This window comes from Salmo salar, chromosome 13, assembly GCF_965601325.2.
Source record: "Salmo salar chromosome 13, fSalSal1, whole genome shotgun sequence".
In the NCBI taxonomy this organism is placed as follows: domain Eukaryota; kingdom Metazoa; phylum Chordata; class Actinopteri; order Salmoniformes; family Salmonidae; genus Salmo; species Salmo salar.
The window spans coordinates 113,382,163-113,398,583 of record NC_138303.1 but is presented as its reverse complement, the minus strand read 5'-3'; positions in this window follow the sequence as shown (position 1 = coordinate 113,398,583).

Below are 16,421 nucleotides of genomic sequence, written 5' to 3'. Positions count from 1 at the left end.
CTGATGTCCTCTCTCAATGACTTACAGATTGTTGTCATCTTGCCGTTCTGCTGTTTCAACTTGTCGAGCTGATCCTGGGAGAACTGGGAGAACTGCAACCTGTTCTTCAGGTCCTGGACCTCTCTGGTCAGGTCGTCCATTATTTTATTAGTATAATCCACGAGTAGTTGAACAAAACACTTAAAACTATTTTCTTGTTGTTGTAACAACTGCTTATAGGTCTCTTTTTGTTCGTTTAATAGATCCTTCACGTGTGATAGAGAGACACCACTGGCACTGTTCTAAACGGAACTCACGCTGTCTTTGGTCTTTGTCATGGTAGCTAGCAACATATGTTAGGCTGTTACTCCTTGCAGTTCCAGACAGGGCAGGTCATGGGAAAAATTAAAAACAGCAAGTATCTAGACAGCCACAAACCCGGGACAATCTGCGGTCCCAGCCACAATGGCTTACCGCATTGTGGGCTGCGTTCAAAAATACCTTGTTAGCTTGATGTCCAGCTAGCTAGCAGTTAGGCTAGCTGCTCCTCAGACCAGACCCATCCTTGGTCGGCAGGATCACTGGAAAGATACAAGCAGTCCCAGCAACTGATGCCAACTGCGTTGCGGGATCCAACATATGAAGCTAGGTAGCTACCAAGAACTTTCCAATATGCTTTTAACCTCTATGGGCTAGGTGGGACGCTAGCGTGCCACCTGTGGTGCACTCCATCAACAGCAGGTGCATTTCAAGAGCGGCAAATTTGAATCCAAATAAATGTCAAAATTCAAATTTTTCAAACATACAACTATTTTACACCCTTTGAAAGATAAACATCTCCTTAATCTAACCACGTTTTACGATTTCAAAAAGGTTTTACGGCGAAAGCATAAATTTAGAGTATGTTAGGACAGTACATTTACAAGAGTTGTGTGTAATGTTTTGTCAAGTCAAAGACAGGGTCACCAAAACCATAAAACCAGCTAAAATGATGCACTAACCTTTTACAATCTCCATCAGATGACACTCCTAGGACATTATGTTAGACAATGCATGCATTTTTAGTTCTATCAAGTTCATATTTATATCCAAAAACAGCGTTTTACTATGGCATTGATGTTGAGGAAATCGTTTCCCTCCAATAACCGGCAGTCAAGTCAACACCACAAATTAAATAATTACAATTAGAAAACATTGGTAAAATATTATATTGTCATTTAAAGAATTATAGATTTACATCTCTTGAACGCAATCAACTTGCCAGATTTAAAAATAACCTTACTGGGAAATCACACTTTGCAATAATCTGAGCACTGCGCCCAGAAAAATACGCGTTGCGATACAGACTAGACGTCATGTTGGGGAGATCTAAAATCGAAAATACTATGTAAATAATCCATTACCTTTGATTCTCTTCATCAGATGTCACTTCCAGGTATCACAGGTCCATAACGAATGTAGTTTTGTTCAAAAAAGCTCATCATTTATGTCCAAAAATCTCCGTCTTGTTAGCACATGATCTAAGCCAGCCGGACTTCTCGTCATGAACGAGGGGAAAAAATATATTTACGTTCGTTCAAACATGTCAAACGTTGTATAGCATAAATCATTAGGGCCTTTTTTAACCAGAACATGAATAATATTCAAGGTGGACGAATGCATACTCTTTTATAACGTATTGGAACGAGGGTACCCAACATGAACTCGCGCGCCAGGTGTCTAATGGGCCATCATCGTTCCATGGCTCTTGTTCGGTCAGATCTCACTCCAGAAGACTCAAAACACTTTGTAAAGGCTGGTGACATCTAGTGGAAGCAATAGGAAGTGCCAAAATATTCCTCAGCCCCTGTGTTTTTCAATGGGATAGGTTTAAAGTCAATACAACACATCAGGTATCCACTTCCTGTCAGAAAATGTCTCAGGGTTTTGCCTGCCAAATGAGTTCTGTTATACTCACAGACACCATTCAAACAGTTTTAGAAACTTTAGAGTGTTTTCTATCCATATATAATAAGTATATGCATATTCTAGTTACTGGGTAGGATTAGTAACCAGATTAAATCGGGTACATTTTTTTTATCCAGACGTGCAAATGCTGCCCCCTAGCCCTAATTAAACAACAAACTTTCCAAACAAACAAAACCGAGTTCTTCCTCGTTCCGTGTACAACAGGAAGTGACGAAGTCATATGAAATTGTGTTACTGTATATACTAAGTATACACTATATATACAAAAGTGTGTGGACACCCCTTCAAATGTTGTTAACACTCTTTCCCACACAGGATTATAGTAGTAGCTACACTGTAGATATACACGTATGTGCTACACAAAAGTATGTGGATACCCCTTCAAATGAGTGGATTTGGCTATTTCAGCCACACTTTTATACACCTGTCAGCAACATCGATCACACAGCCATGCAATCTCCATAGACAAACATTGGCAGTAGAATGGCCTTACTGAAGAGCTCAGTGACTTTCAACGTGGCAGCATCATAGGATGCCACCTTTCCAACAAGTCAGTTAATGAAATTTCTGCCCTGCTAGAGCTGCCACGGTCAACTGTGAGTGCTGTTATTGTGAAGTGGAAACGTCTAGGAGCAACAATGGCTGGCGAAGTGGAAGGTCACACAAGCTCACAGAATGGGACTGCCAAGTGCTGAAGCGCGTAACAATCGTCTGTCCTCGGTTGCAACACTCACTACCAAGTTCCAAACTGCCTCTGGAGTGGTGTAACGCTCTCCACCATTGTTCTCTTGAGTGATGAGTCACGCTTCACCATCTGGCAGTCCGACTAACAAATCTGGGTTTGGCGGATGCCAGGAGAATGCTACCTGCCCGAATGCATAGGGCCTACTGTAACATTTGGTGGAGCAAGATGGTGCCGACAGAGAGGGCTGCCTTGCTTCTAGTCCTTAGGAAACTATGCAGTATTTTGTTTTTCATGTATTATTTTTGACATTGTTAGTTTTAAATGACATACAGCCGGAAATAACGATTGGATATCAGAGCAACGTCAACTTACTAGCAGTGTGACCAGGAATATGACTTTCCCACCCAGGGCATTTGAACTGATCCCAGAGGCCGACCCAAAACAATGCCGCTGGTGAAGTGGTAGACGAAGCGGTCTTCTGGTCAGATGTCGGGGACACACACCACCCACCGCTTCCGAGTATATTACTCACAAATGTACAGTCCCTAGATAATAAGGTCATTGAAATTAGGGCAAGGGTTGCTTTCCAGAGAGACATCTGGGATTGTAACATATTCTGTTTCACGGAAACATGGCTCTCTCGGGATATGCTGTCGGTAAAGCCACCTGGATTCTCGGTGCGTTGTGCCAACAGGAATAAACATCTCTCCGTGAAGAAGGGCAGGGGTGTATGTTTCATGATTAACGACTCATGGTGTAATTGTAACAACATACAGGAACTCAAGTCCTTTTGTTCACCTGACCTAGAATTCCTCACAATCAAATGCTGACCATATCACCTCCCAAAGATAATTATCTTCGGTTATTGTAACAGCCGTCTATATCCACCCTTAAGCTGATACCACGACGGCCCTCAAGGAACTTCACTTGACTTTATGCAAACTGGAAACCATATATCCTGAGGCTGCATTTATTGTAGCTGGGGACTTTAACAAATCTAATTTGACAACAAGGCTACCTAAATACTGTCAGTATGTAGCAATCGCGCTGGAAAAACTGTGGACCACTCTTACTTCCACGATGTATAAAAGGCGCTCCCCCGCTCTCCCTTCGGTAAATCTGACCACGACTCTATTTTGCACCTCCCTTCCTATAGGCAGAAACTCAAACAGGAAGCACCCGTGCTAAGGACTATTCAACACTGGTCTAACCAATCGGAAGCCACGCTTCAAGATTGTTTTGATCACGCGGACTGGGATATGTTCAAGGAAGCCTCAGAGTAATATCGACGTATACGCTGATTCGGTGTGTGAGTTTATAAGGAACTGTATAGGAGATGTTGTACCCACTGACTATTAAAGCCCTAACCAGAAACCGTGGATAGATGGCGGCATTCGTGCAAAACTGAAAAATGCGAACCATCGCATTTAACCATGGAAAGGCAACTGGGAATTTTAATTTATAAAAAAAAATGTATTTTAACCAGGTAGGCCAGTTGAGAATGAACAACTGCGACCTGGCCAAGACCTGGCCAAGATAAAGCAAAGCAGTGTGACAAAAACAACAGAGTTTCACATAAACAAACATTCAGTCAATAACACAATAGAAAAATCTATGTACAAATGTAGAAGAGTAGGGAGGTAAAGCAATAAATAGGCCATAGTGACGAAATAATTACAATTTAGCATTAACACTGGAGTGATAGATGTGCAGATGACGATGTGCAAGTAGAGATACTGGGGTGCAAAAGAGCAAGATGGTAAATAACAATATGGGAATGAGGTAGATTGGGTCGGCTATTTACAGATTGGAAGTGTACAGGTACAGTGATCGGTAAGCTGCTCTGACAGCTAGCTGTAGCTTAAAGTTAGAGGGAGATAAGACTCCAGCTTCAGTGATTTTTGCAATTCGTTCCAGTCATTGGCAGCAGAGAACTGGAAGGAAAGGCGGCCAAAGGAGGTGTTGGCTTTGGGGGTGACCAGTGAGATATACCTGCTGGAGCGCATGCTACGGGTGGGTGTTGTTATGGTAACCAGTGAGCTGAGATAAGGCGGGGCTTTACTTAGCAAAGATTTATAGATGACCTGGAGCCAGTGGGTTTGGTGACAAATATGTAGTGAGGGTCAGCCAACGAGAGCATACAGGTCGCAAACTACATCCAGTTTGCTGAGTAGAGTGTTGGAGGCTATTATGTAAATAACATGGCAAAACACTAAACCCGCCCTGTGCAATTGGGTCCTGGACTTCCTGACGTTCTGCCCCCACGTGATGAAGGTAGCAAACAACATCTCCACTTCGCTGATCCTCAACACTGAAGCCCCACATGGGCGCCTGCTCAGTGCCCACCTGTACTCCCTGTTCACCCACGACTGCGTGGCCACGGACGCCTCCAACTCAGTCATCAAGTTTGCAGACGACACAACAATAGTAGGCTTGATTAGCAACAACGACGAGACAGCCTACAGGGAGGAGGTGAGGGCTCTCGGAGTGTGGTGTCAGGAAAACTACCTCTCACTCAACATCAACAAAACAAAGGAGATGATCGTGGACTTCAAGAAACAGCAGAGGGAGCCTGCAATCCACATCGACTGGACAGCAGTGGAGAAGGTGGAAAGTTTTAAATTCCTTACACATCACAGACAAACTGTAATGGTCCACCAACACAGACCTTGTGGTGAAGAAGGCACAACAGCTCCTCTTTAACCTCAGGAGGCTGAAGACATTTGGCTTGTCACCTAAAACCCTCAAACTTTTACAGATGCACAATTGAGAGCATCCTGTCGGGCTGTATCACCGCCTGGTACGGCAACTGTAACGTCCACATCCGCAGGGCTTTCCAGAGGGTGGTGCTGTCTGCGCAACGCATCACCGGGGGCAAACTGCCTGCCCTCCAGGACACCTACACCACCCGATGTCACAGGAAGGCCAAAAAGATCATCAAGGACATCAACCACCTGAGCCACTGCCTGTTCACCCCGCTATCATCCAGAAGGCGAGGTCAGTACAGGTGCATCAAAGCTGGGACAGAGAGACTGAAAAACAGCTTCTATCTCAAGGCCATCAGACTGTTAAACAGCCATCACTAACACAGAGAGGTGGCTGCCAACAGACAGACTTGAAATCATTGGCCACTTCAATAAATGAAACACTAGTCACTTTAAGAGGTTTTAATAATGCCACTTTAATAATAATGTTTACATATCTTGCATTACTCATCTCATATGTATATGCTGTATTCTATACTATCTATTGTATCTCAGCCTATTCCGCTCTGTCATTGCTCATCCATATATTTATATATTCTTATTTCATTCCTTTACTTAGATTTGTGTGTATTAGATAGTTGTTGTGGAATTGTTAGATATTACTTGTTAGATATTACTTGTTAGATATTTACTACACTGTCAGAACTAGAAGCACAAGCATTTCGTTACACTCACAATAACATCTGCTAACCATGTGACCAATAACACCTGCTAACCATGTGACCAATACCATCTGCTAACCATGTGTATGTAGCAATAACATCTGCTAACCATGTGACCAATAACATCTGCTAACCATGTGTATGGACCAATACCATCTGCTAACCATGTGACCAATACCATCTGCTAACCATGTGACCAATACCATCTGCTAACCATGTGACCAATAACATCTGCTAACCATGTGACCAATAACATCTGCTAACCATGTGACCAATAACATCTGCTAACCATGTGACCAATAACATCTGCTAACCATGTGACCAATAACATCTGCTAACCATGTGACCAATACCATCTGCTAACCATGTGACCAATAACATCTGCTAACCATGTGACCAATAACACCTGCTAACCATGTGACCAATAACATCTGCTAACCATGTGACCAATAACACCTGCTAACCATGTGACCATTAACATCTGCTAACCATGTGACCAATAACACCTGCTAACCATGTGACCAATAACATCTGCTAACCATGTGTATGTGACCAATAACATCTGCTAACCATGTGACCAATACCATCTGCTAACCATGTGACCAATAACATCTGCTAACCATGTGTATGGACCAATACCATCTGCTAACCATGTGTATGTGACCAATACCATCTGCTAACCATGTGTATGTGACCAATACCATCTGCTAACCATGTGTATGGACCAATAACATCTGCTAACCATGTGTATGGACCAATAACATCTGCTAACCATGTGTATGGACCAATACCATCTGCTAACCATGTGACCAATAACATCTGCTAACCATGTGTATGTGACCAATACAATTTGATTTGGAGAAAGAATAATGGTCTGGGGCTGTGTTTCATGGTTCGGGCCCCTTAGTTCTAGTGAAGGGAAATCATAATGCTACATCATACAATGACATTCTGGACGATTCTGTGCTTCCATCTTTGTGGCAACAGTTTGGGGAAGACCCTTTCCTGTTTCAGCATGACAATGCCCCAGTGCACAAAGCGAGGTCCTCACACACACATGATTTGTCTAGATCGGTGTGAAAGAACTTGACTTGACTAATGCTCTTGTGGCTGAATGGAAGCAAGTCCCCGCAGCAATGTTCCAACATCTAGTGGAAAGCCTTTTCCAGAAGAGTGGAGGCTGTTATAGCAGCAATGTTCCAACATCTAGTGGAAAGCCTTTTCCAGAAGAGTGGAGGCTGTTATAGCAGCAAAGAGGGGGACCAACTCAATATTTATGCCCATGATTATGGAGTGCGAGGTTCGAAATGATTTCAGAATGAGAGGTCCTACACACACGGCACATGCTAATATCTGATGGACTATGAATGTGTTAAATTATGTATAATTATCCACAGTGGTTATGCCGTCCTATTCCCTACCCCAGCCAGAGTCATTAGACGGACTGCGGGCTGGATCACTATTTGTGTCATTTAAAAACATTTATTTTTATCAAGCAGTGGGTTTTTTAGAATTAAATGTGTAGTGGAACTTTATAGTTATGTGACGACATTTGAAAATTATTCAACAATCATCATTAATTTCGAAAAAAAACCCACTTTACATCATCATTTGTCGCAATAAAGAAAGTTCGTTAATCAAGAAAAGCTGTCGAACAGATAAAAAAAGTGACTCCATCTTTAGAATGTTTCCTTTAGCCGCCGTTTCCACTTCCTGTATGCAGTAAATGTTGAGACAATTGTTTTGTTGAAACAACCTGGGTCATTGGAAACCTGCCTACCCGTCTGTAGAAAATTGAAATCCGTTTAGATGGATTAAAAAGATCAGCCTGTGATCTAAACGGGACACTTCATAAAGGTGCAGGTTATTGTCCCCGTGTCCCAAATGACACCCATATTCCCTACATAGTGCAGTGCTTTTGATGAGAGCCCCGGTGAGTAGCGGGCTCCCGAGTGGCGCAGTGGTCTAAGGCACTGCATCTCAGTGCTAAGAGGTGTCACTACAGTCCCCGGTTCGAATCCAGGCTGTGTCACATCCGGATGTGATTGGGAGTCCCGTAGGGTGGCGCACAATTGGCCCCAGCGTCATCCTGGTGTATGCCGTCATTGTAAATAAGAAAATAGTTCTTAACTGACTCTCCTAGTTAAATAAATAAATGTTGCACTATGTAGGGAATAGGGTGCCAGTTGGGACGTCGACATTGATTGAGGTATTGATGTTGTACCTGGAGCTCGTCTAATGAATGCATGACTACAATCAATTCTACAGCAGCTGCGTCAACGCCATTAAAATGGATTAGAGGAAGAGAACGTCAGTGAAAGAGAGAGCACAACAGGACAAGTGTCATGACTCTATATTATCAGTTGTCATGACTCTATGTTGATGCTTTACATTTCTCTGTTTGTTTTGTGAATATGTGTAGTGTGTGTGTGTGTGTGTGGAGGTAGGGTTGTTGCATGGAGAGGTAGTTACTGTTTGTTTTGTGAATATGCGTGTGTACAAGCACATGCGTGTGCGTACGACTCTGTGTGTGTAGTGTGTGTGTGTGTGTGTGTGTGTGTGTGTGTGTAGTGTGTGTGTGTGTGTGTGTGTAGTGTGTGTGTGTGTGTGTAGTGTGTGTGTGTGTGTGTGTGCGTGTGTGTGTGTGTGTGTGTGTGTGTGTGTGTGTGTGTGTGTGTGTGTGTGTGTGTGTGCGCGTGTGTGCGTGCGTGCGTGCGTGTGTAGTGTGTGTGTCTGTGTGTGTGTCGTGCGTGTGCGTGTGCGTGTGTGTGTAGTGTGTGTGTGTGTGTGTGTCGTGTGTGTGTGTAGTGCGTGTGTGTGTAGTGCGTGTGTGTGTGTGTCGTGCAGGCATTTAGTGTGAAGCTATGTGCATCACCACGGTCTCTCCATTCCTCCACTGCTCTCTCGTTCCCATCTCTGTCACCATGGCAACCGACGGAATGGAGTAAGCTGACACATTTGTCTCCGGGGGCCTGGCCCTGTTCTTGTGTTCACATGCAGTGATGCAGGCAGCTGTCCCCTAGCCCCCCCCCCCCTCTCTCCCTAGCTCCTCCAAACAATCCCTACCCCCCTTTCCCTCTCTCTCTCCCGCAAAACACTGCAATTAACACAGTGCCTCTGAATAGGGGTTTGCCCACAAACCAGGTCATCTTAAAGTCTGTGGGTTGGGCTTTCCCTCCTAACCAATCTGTGGGCTTTCCCTCGTAACCAATCTGTGGGCTTTCCCTCCTAACCAATCTGTGGGCTTTCCCTCCTAACCAATCTGTGGGCTTTCCCTCCTAACCAATCTGTGGGCTTTCCCTCCTAACCAATCTGTGGGCTTTCCCTCCTAACCAATCTGTGGGCTTTCCCTCCTAACCAATCTGTGGGCTTTCCCTCCTAACCAATCTGTGGGCTTTCCCTCCTAACCAATCTGTGGGCTTTCCCTCCTAACCAATCTGTGGGCTTTCCCTCCTAACCAAGCTGTGGGCTCCCCCCCCCTCCTAACCAAGCTGTGGGCTCCCCCCCCTCCTAACCAAGCTGTGGGCCCCCCCCCCTCCTAACCAAGCTGTGGGCCCCCCCCCTCCTAACCAAGCTGTGGGCCCCCCCCCTAACCAAGCTGTGGGCCCCCCCCTCCTAACCAAGCTGTGGGCCCCCCCCCTCCTAACCAAGCTGTGGGCCCCCCCCTCCTAACCAAGCTGTGGGCCCCCCTCCCTCCTAACCAAGCTGTGGGCCCCCCCCCCTCCTAACCAAGCTGTGGGCTCCCCCCCTCCTAACCAAGCTGTGGGCTCCCCCCCCTCCTAACCAAGCTGTGGGCCCCCCCCTCCTAACCAAGCTGTGGGCCCCCCCCCCTCCTAACCAAGCTGTGGGCCCCCCTCCCTCCTAACCAAGCTGTGGGCCCCCCCCCCTCCTAACCAAGCTGTGGTCCCCCCCCCCCTCCTAACCAAGCTGTGCCCCCCCCCCCCTCCTAACCAAGCTGTGCCCCCCCCCCTCCTAACCAAGCTGTGGGCCCCCCCCCCTCCTAACCAAGCTGTGGGCTCCCCCCCTCCTAACCAAGCTGTGGGCCCCCCCCCTCCTAACCAAGCTGTGGGCTCCCCCCCCCTCCTAACCAAGCTGTGGGCCCCCCCCTCCTAACCAAGCTGTGGGCCCCCCCCCCTCCTAACCAAGCTGTGCCCCCCCCCCCCCTCCTAACCAAGCTGTGCCCCCTTCCTAACCAATCTGTGGGCTTTCCCTCCTAACCAAGCTGTGGGCCCCCCCCCCCCCCCCCTCCTAACCAAGCTGTGCCCCCCCCCCCCCCTCCCCCCTCCTAACCAAGCTGTGGGCTCTCCCTCCTAACCAAGCTGTGCCCCCCCCCCCCCCTCCCCCCTCCTAACCAAGCTGTGGGCTCCCCCCCCCTCCTAACCAAGCTGTGGGCCCCCCCCTCCTAACCAAGCTGTGGGCCCCCCCCTCCTAACCAAGCTGTGCCCCCCCCCCCCCCCTCCTAACCAAGCTGTGCCCCCTTCCTAACCAATCTGTGGGCTTTCCCTCCTAACCAAGCTGTGGGCCCCCCCCCCCCCCTCCTAACCAAGCTGTGCCCCCCCCCCCCCTCCCCCCTCCTAACCAAGCTGTGGGCCCCCCCCCCCTCCTAACCAAGCTGTGCCCCCCCCCCCCTCCCCCCTCCTAACCAAGCTGTGGGCTCTCCCTCCTAACCAAGCTGTGGGCTCCCCCCCTCCTAACCAAGCTGTGGGCCCCCCCCCCCTAACCAAGCTGTGGGCCCCCCCCCCTAACCAAGCTGTGGGCCCCCCCCCCTCCTAACCAAGCTGTGGGCCCCCCCCCTAACCAAGCTGTGGGCCCCCCCCCCCTCCCCCCTCCTAACCAAGCTGTGGGCTCTCCCTCCTAACCAAGCTTTTGTTTGGACTCTACCAAACCATGGCAAAGGAGAGGGGGGTCCCAAATCTGGACACCATTGCTGGTACTGATTGATGATATTAGACAAAAATCTAGTTTGAAGCATTTGGAGAGTTTAAGAGACACATAGCCTTTTTGAAAGAAGAGCAGAATTAGTTTGTTTTGTATTTGGACATGGAAAAAAGATTTGTTTTAAATAAGTTTGGAGTATTAATTTAACCCATTTCTGCATGGAAGGGAGATCCTACCTGTAAAGGGTTTAACCCATTGCTCCACGGAAGGGAGATCCTACCTGTAAAGGGTTTAACCCATTGCTCCACGGAAGGGAGATCCTACCTGTAAAGTGTTTAACCCATTGCTCCACGGAAGGGAGATCCTACCTGTAAAGGGTTTAACCCATTGCTCCACGGAAGGGAGATCCTACCTGTAAAGGGTTTAACCCATTGCTCCACGGAAGGGAGATCCTACCTGTAGAGGGTTTAACCCATTGCTCCACGGAAGGGAGATCCTACCTGTAAAGGGTTTAACCCATTGCTGCATGGAAGGGAGATCCTACCTGTAAAGGGTTTAACCCATTGCTCCACGGAAGGGAGATCCTACCTGTAAAGGGTTTAACCCATTGCTCCACGGAAGGGAGATCCTACCTGTAAAGGGTTTAACCCATTGCTCCACGGAAGGGAGATCCTACCTGTAAAGGGTTTAACCCATTGCTCCACGGAAGGGAGATCCTACCTGTAGAGGGTTTAACCCATTGCTCCACGGAAGGGAGATCCTACCTGTAAAGGGTGAGTGTTGGTGGCAGGGAAGTCAGGCGCAGGAGAACGAACTTGGTATAAAACGGAGTCGTTTAATAAGTGCTTCACAAAACTCCGAAAACCAAAATATACAAAATAATAAAAGTGGGTACAAAACCCCCGTCGCACACCAGAACATAACTTGCACATAACATACAATCAAACAAATCACCGACAAGGACATGAGGGGAAACAGAGGGTTAAATACACAACATGTAATTGATGGGATTGGAACCAGGTGTGAAGGAAGACAAGACAAAACAAATGGAAAATTAAAAATGGATCAGCGATGGCTAGTAGGTCGGTGACGTCAACCGCCGAACATCGTCTGAACAAGGAGAGGGATCGACTTCGGCGGAAGTTGTGACACTACCCAAAAGGCCACATCTGGCAATGTGTCAGCGTTTTCTCATGAAAAGCAATATGTAACATGGAATCTAATATATCTACTATGTAAACACTTCCCTACGCTACTGTAGGTTCAGACAAGACTATTACAATGACACAGCATTTTCCCATAGGGTTTAGAGCAGATCCTTAGAGGTTGAATATGGTACTGTGGCTATTAGCTTTAAGAGAACGGATTTTCAGTCAGGTAAACAGCAGTTTTAAACTGTGGCTATTAGATTCAAAAGGTCAGTAAATTGTCTGTTTATTAATTATTAATCACATATGTTTTATTAATACATGGTAGATGTAGAGACACAGCGGGATACATTTTTTCTGTATCCCAAATGGAAACATGTTCCATGCATCTAATGCACTGCTTTAGACCCGGGAACTATGGGCTCTGCTTAAAACTAGTGCACTACAGCATATAGGGAATACTGTGGCATTTGGGACGCAGACATTCTTTGTGTTTTACCAAAGTATTGACAATAGCCAGTGTTCCTGAGTCCCAGATGGCACCCTATTCCCTATATAGTGAACTACCAGTGACCAGGGCCCTATACCCTATATAGTGCTTCACTTTTGGCCATGGCCATAATAGTGCACTGTGTAGGGCAGGGGTACTGCGAAGGGCAGGGGTAATGCGTAGGGCAGGGGTAATGCGTAGGGCAGGGGTAATGCGTAGGGCAGGGGTAATGTGTAGGGCAGGGGTAATGCGTAAGTCTGGGGTAATGCGTAGGGCAGGGGTAATGCGTAGGGCAGGGGTAATGTTTAGGGTAGGGGTACTGCGAAGGGCAGGGGTAATGTTTAGGGCAGGGGTAATGCGTAGGGCAGGGGTAATGCGTAGGGCAGGGGTAATGTGTAGGGCAGGGGTAATGCATAGGGCAGGGGTAATGCAAAGGGCAGGGGTAATGTGTATGGCAGGGGTAATGTTAAGGGCAGGGTAATGCGTAGGGCAGGGGTAATGCATAGGGTAGGGGTAATGTTTAGGGCAGGGGTAATGTTTAGGGCAGGGGTAATGTTTAGGGCAGGGGTAATGTGTAGGGCAGGGGTAATGCTTAGGGCAGGGGTAATGTGTAGGGCAGGGGTAATGCGTAGGGCAGGGGTACTGCAGTACTCTTTGAGGTCACATATTTTAATTTATTGATGTAGTAACAAACCCTCCCCCTCGCAACCCATACAACCCCAAAACTGTTGAACTGTTCAGAACCTTCTTGTTGTCAGAGAGAAACATTTGCATTATTAAAGCTCTTTTCCTGCAATTCTACATGTTTTATGTATGTTCATATGATACCAGGAGTCGAATCCCAACGGAATTCCCCCAAAATGTATAATAATACAACAATACTCCATCTCTTTTCAACCTTCTATTGATTACATCCAGCACAATACCAGTGTCTACATGTTCTGACAGAGTGTTTCTACGATCGGTGGTTAAAAAGTGGAGAAGAAAGGCTTCTCTGTGACATCACAGGGTAGGTTTAAATGCTTCTCTGTGACATCACAGGGAAGGTTTAAATGCTTCTCTGTGACATCACAGGGTAGGTTTAAATGCTTCTCTGTGACATCACAGGGAAGGTTTAAAGTCTTCTCTGTGACATCACAGGGAAGGTTTAAATGCTTTTCTGTGACATCACAGGGAAGGTTTAAAGTCTTCTCTGTGACATCACAGTGGAAGGTTTAAAGGATTTTCTGTGACATCACAGGGGTAGGTTTAAAAGTACAAAAAATATTGTTTTTCTACAAAAGCTATAAATGCAGCGTTTTTACACATATAGACACTAGCATTGGTGCTGGAGATAATGAACATGAGGTTGAAAAGTCGTGGAGTTGACCTTTGGCACCAGCGGTCTGTATTGACCCTGTTTTGGGTCCGGATCCAGCCCGCAGTCCGCCTGCTGACTACGGCTGAGGTAGAGAACAGGGCGGCACAACCACCGTGGAGACATACGCTGAAGAGAATTGTAGAATGAAGAAAAACAGGTCACAGTGAAATACATTTGTCTTTGTGTTTTATTGCAAGTGACACTTGGTTATTCAGGGAGAGCTGAGCAGTGCCGTAGAGCTGGAGATTGCATCTGAATAATTAGGACTCATTGGAGTGGAAGACTCAGATGTCGTCCTTGGTTAGATTCACAGGGAGCCAGGCAATGTTACAGAGTGGGATAGAATGGGATGGGGTGCCTGAGGAGAGAGAGGGTGTGTGTGTGTGTGTGTGTGTGTGTGTGTGTGTGTGTGTGTGTGTGTGTGTGTGTGTGTGTGTGTGTGTGTGTGTGTGTGTGTGTGTGTGTGTGTGTGTGTGTGTGTGTGGGTGGGTTCTTCTATAACCCCCCCAAATTCCTCACGAGGATAGTAAAACAAGGAAAATTCTCCCTCGTGGTGACATTTCCCACGTCCCCATGAGGACAAACGCTATTTTAAGCTTAGGAGTTAGATTTAGGGGTTAGGGTTAGAATTAGGTTTAGGGTTAGGGGTTAGGGTTAGGGGTTAGGGTTAGGGGTTAGGGTTAGGGTTAGGGTTAGGGTTAGAATTAGGGTTAGGGGTTAGGGTTAGGGTTAGAATTAGGGTTAGGGTTAGGGGTTAGGGGTTAGGGTTAGGGTTAGAATTAGGGTTAGGGTTAGGGGTTAGGGTTAGGGGTTAGGGTTAGGGTTAGAATTAGGGTTAGGGTTAGAATTAGGGTTAGGGTTAGGGGTTAGGGGTTAGGGTTAGGGTTAGGGGTTAGGGTTAGGGTTAGGGGTTAGGGGTTAGGGTTAGGGTTAGAATTAGGGTTAGGGTTAGGGGTTAGAATTAGGGTTAGGGTTAGGGGTTAGGGTTAGGGTTAGGGGTTAGGGTTAGGGGTTAGGGTTAGAATTAGGGTTAGGGTTAGAATTAGGGTTAGGGTTAGGGATTAGAATTAGGGTTAGGGTTAGGGGTTAGGGGTTAGGGGTTAGAATTAGGGTTAGGGTTAGGGGTTAGGGTTAGGGGTTAGGGCTAGGGTTAGAATTAGCGTTAGGGGTTAGGGTTAGAATTAGGGTTAGGGTTAGGGTTAGGGGTTAGGGGTTAGGGTTAGGGTTAGGGGTTAGGGTTAGAATTAGGGTTTGGGTTAGGGGTTAGAATTAGGGTTAGGGTTAGGGGTTAGGGTTAGGGTTAGGGGTTAGAATTAGGGTTAGGGGTTAGAATTAGGGTTAGGGGTAAGAATTAGGGTTAGGGTTAGGGTTAGGGGTTAGGGTTAGGGTTAGGGGTTAGGGTTAGGGGTTAGGGTTAGAATTAGGGTTAGGGTTAGGGTTAGAATTAGGGTTAGGGTAGGGATTAGGGTTAGGGGTTAGAATTAGGGTTAGGGTTAGAGGTTAGGGTTAGGGTTAGGGGTTAGAATTAGGGTTAGGGTTAGGGGTTAGAATTAGGGTTAGGGGTTAGGGGGTTAGGGTTAGGGGTTAGGGTTAGGGGTTAGGGATAGGGTTAGGGTTTAGGGTTAGGGTTAGAATTAGGGTTAGGGGTTAGGGTTAGGGGTTAGGGTTAGGGTTCGGGTTAGGGGTTAGGGTTAGGGGTTAGGGTTAGGGGTTAGGGTTAGGGTTAGGGGTTAGGGGTTAGGGGTTAGGGTTAGAATTAGGGTTAGGGTTAGGGTTAGGGTTAGGGGTTAGGGTTAGGGTTAGGGGTTAGGGGTTAGGGTTAGGGTTAGGGGTTAGGGTTAGGGGTTAGGGTTAGAATTAGGGTTAGGGTTAGGGGTTAGGGTTAGAATTAGGGTTAGGGGTTAGGGTTAGAATTAGGGTTAGGGGTTAGGGTTAGAATTAGGTTTAGGGTTAGGGGTTACGATTTTGAATGGCATCGACAGTATGTCGGTCACTGTAGAAACAGTTAACCAGGCAGGGGACAGTATGTCGGTTACTGTGAAAACAGGCAGGTCAGGTAGGCATCGGCAGGAAGTATGTTGGTCACTGTGGATGTCTGTAGTGATGACGGTTGGTGAGCATTTCCCTGAACCCTGTTCTGCTCTGATGAGCTGTCCTCCAAGCTGAGGCTCCTCCTCCACTCCTACTTCTCCTTGGACTTGTTCTGGTGGTTCCTCCATCTTCGTTGTCCTGCAGAACAGACTCCTCAGAGTCAGAAGAGAGCTGGCTCTGTAGTCCTTTCAGCTATGGGTTTAACAACCCAGGTGGTGGAGGAGCAGGGCTGGGGAGTAATTTATTACATGTAATCTGATTAGAAAATCTGTTTAGAACAACAACAAAAAAATGCAATCAGTTATGTTACCAGATAAAATATTGTAATCAGATTACAGAGACTTTAGAAATACTAGATAATTACTTATTGGATTACTTTTAAATTCAGAAAGGAT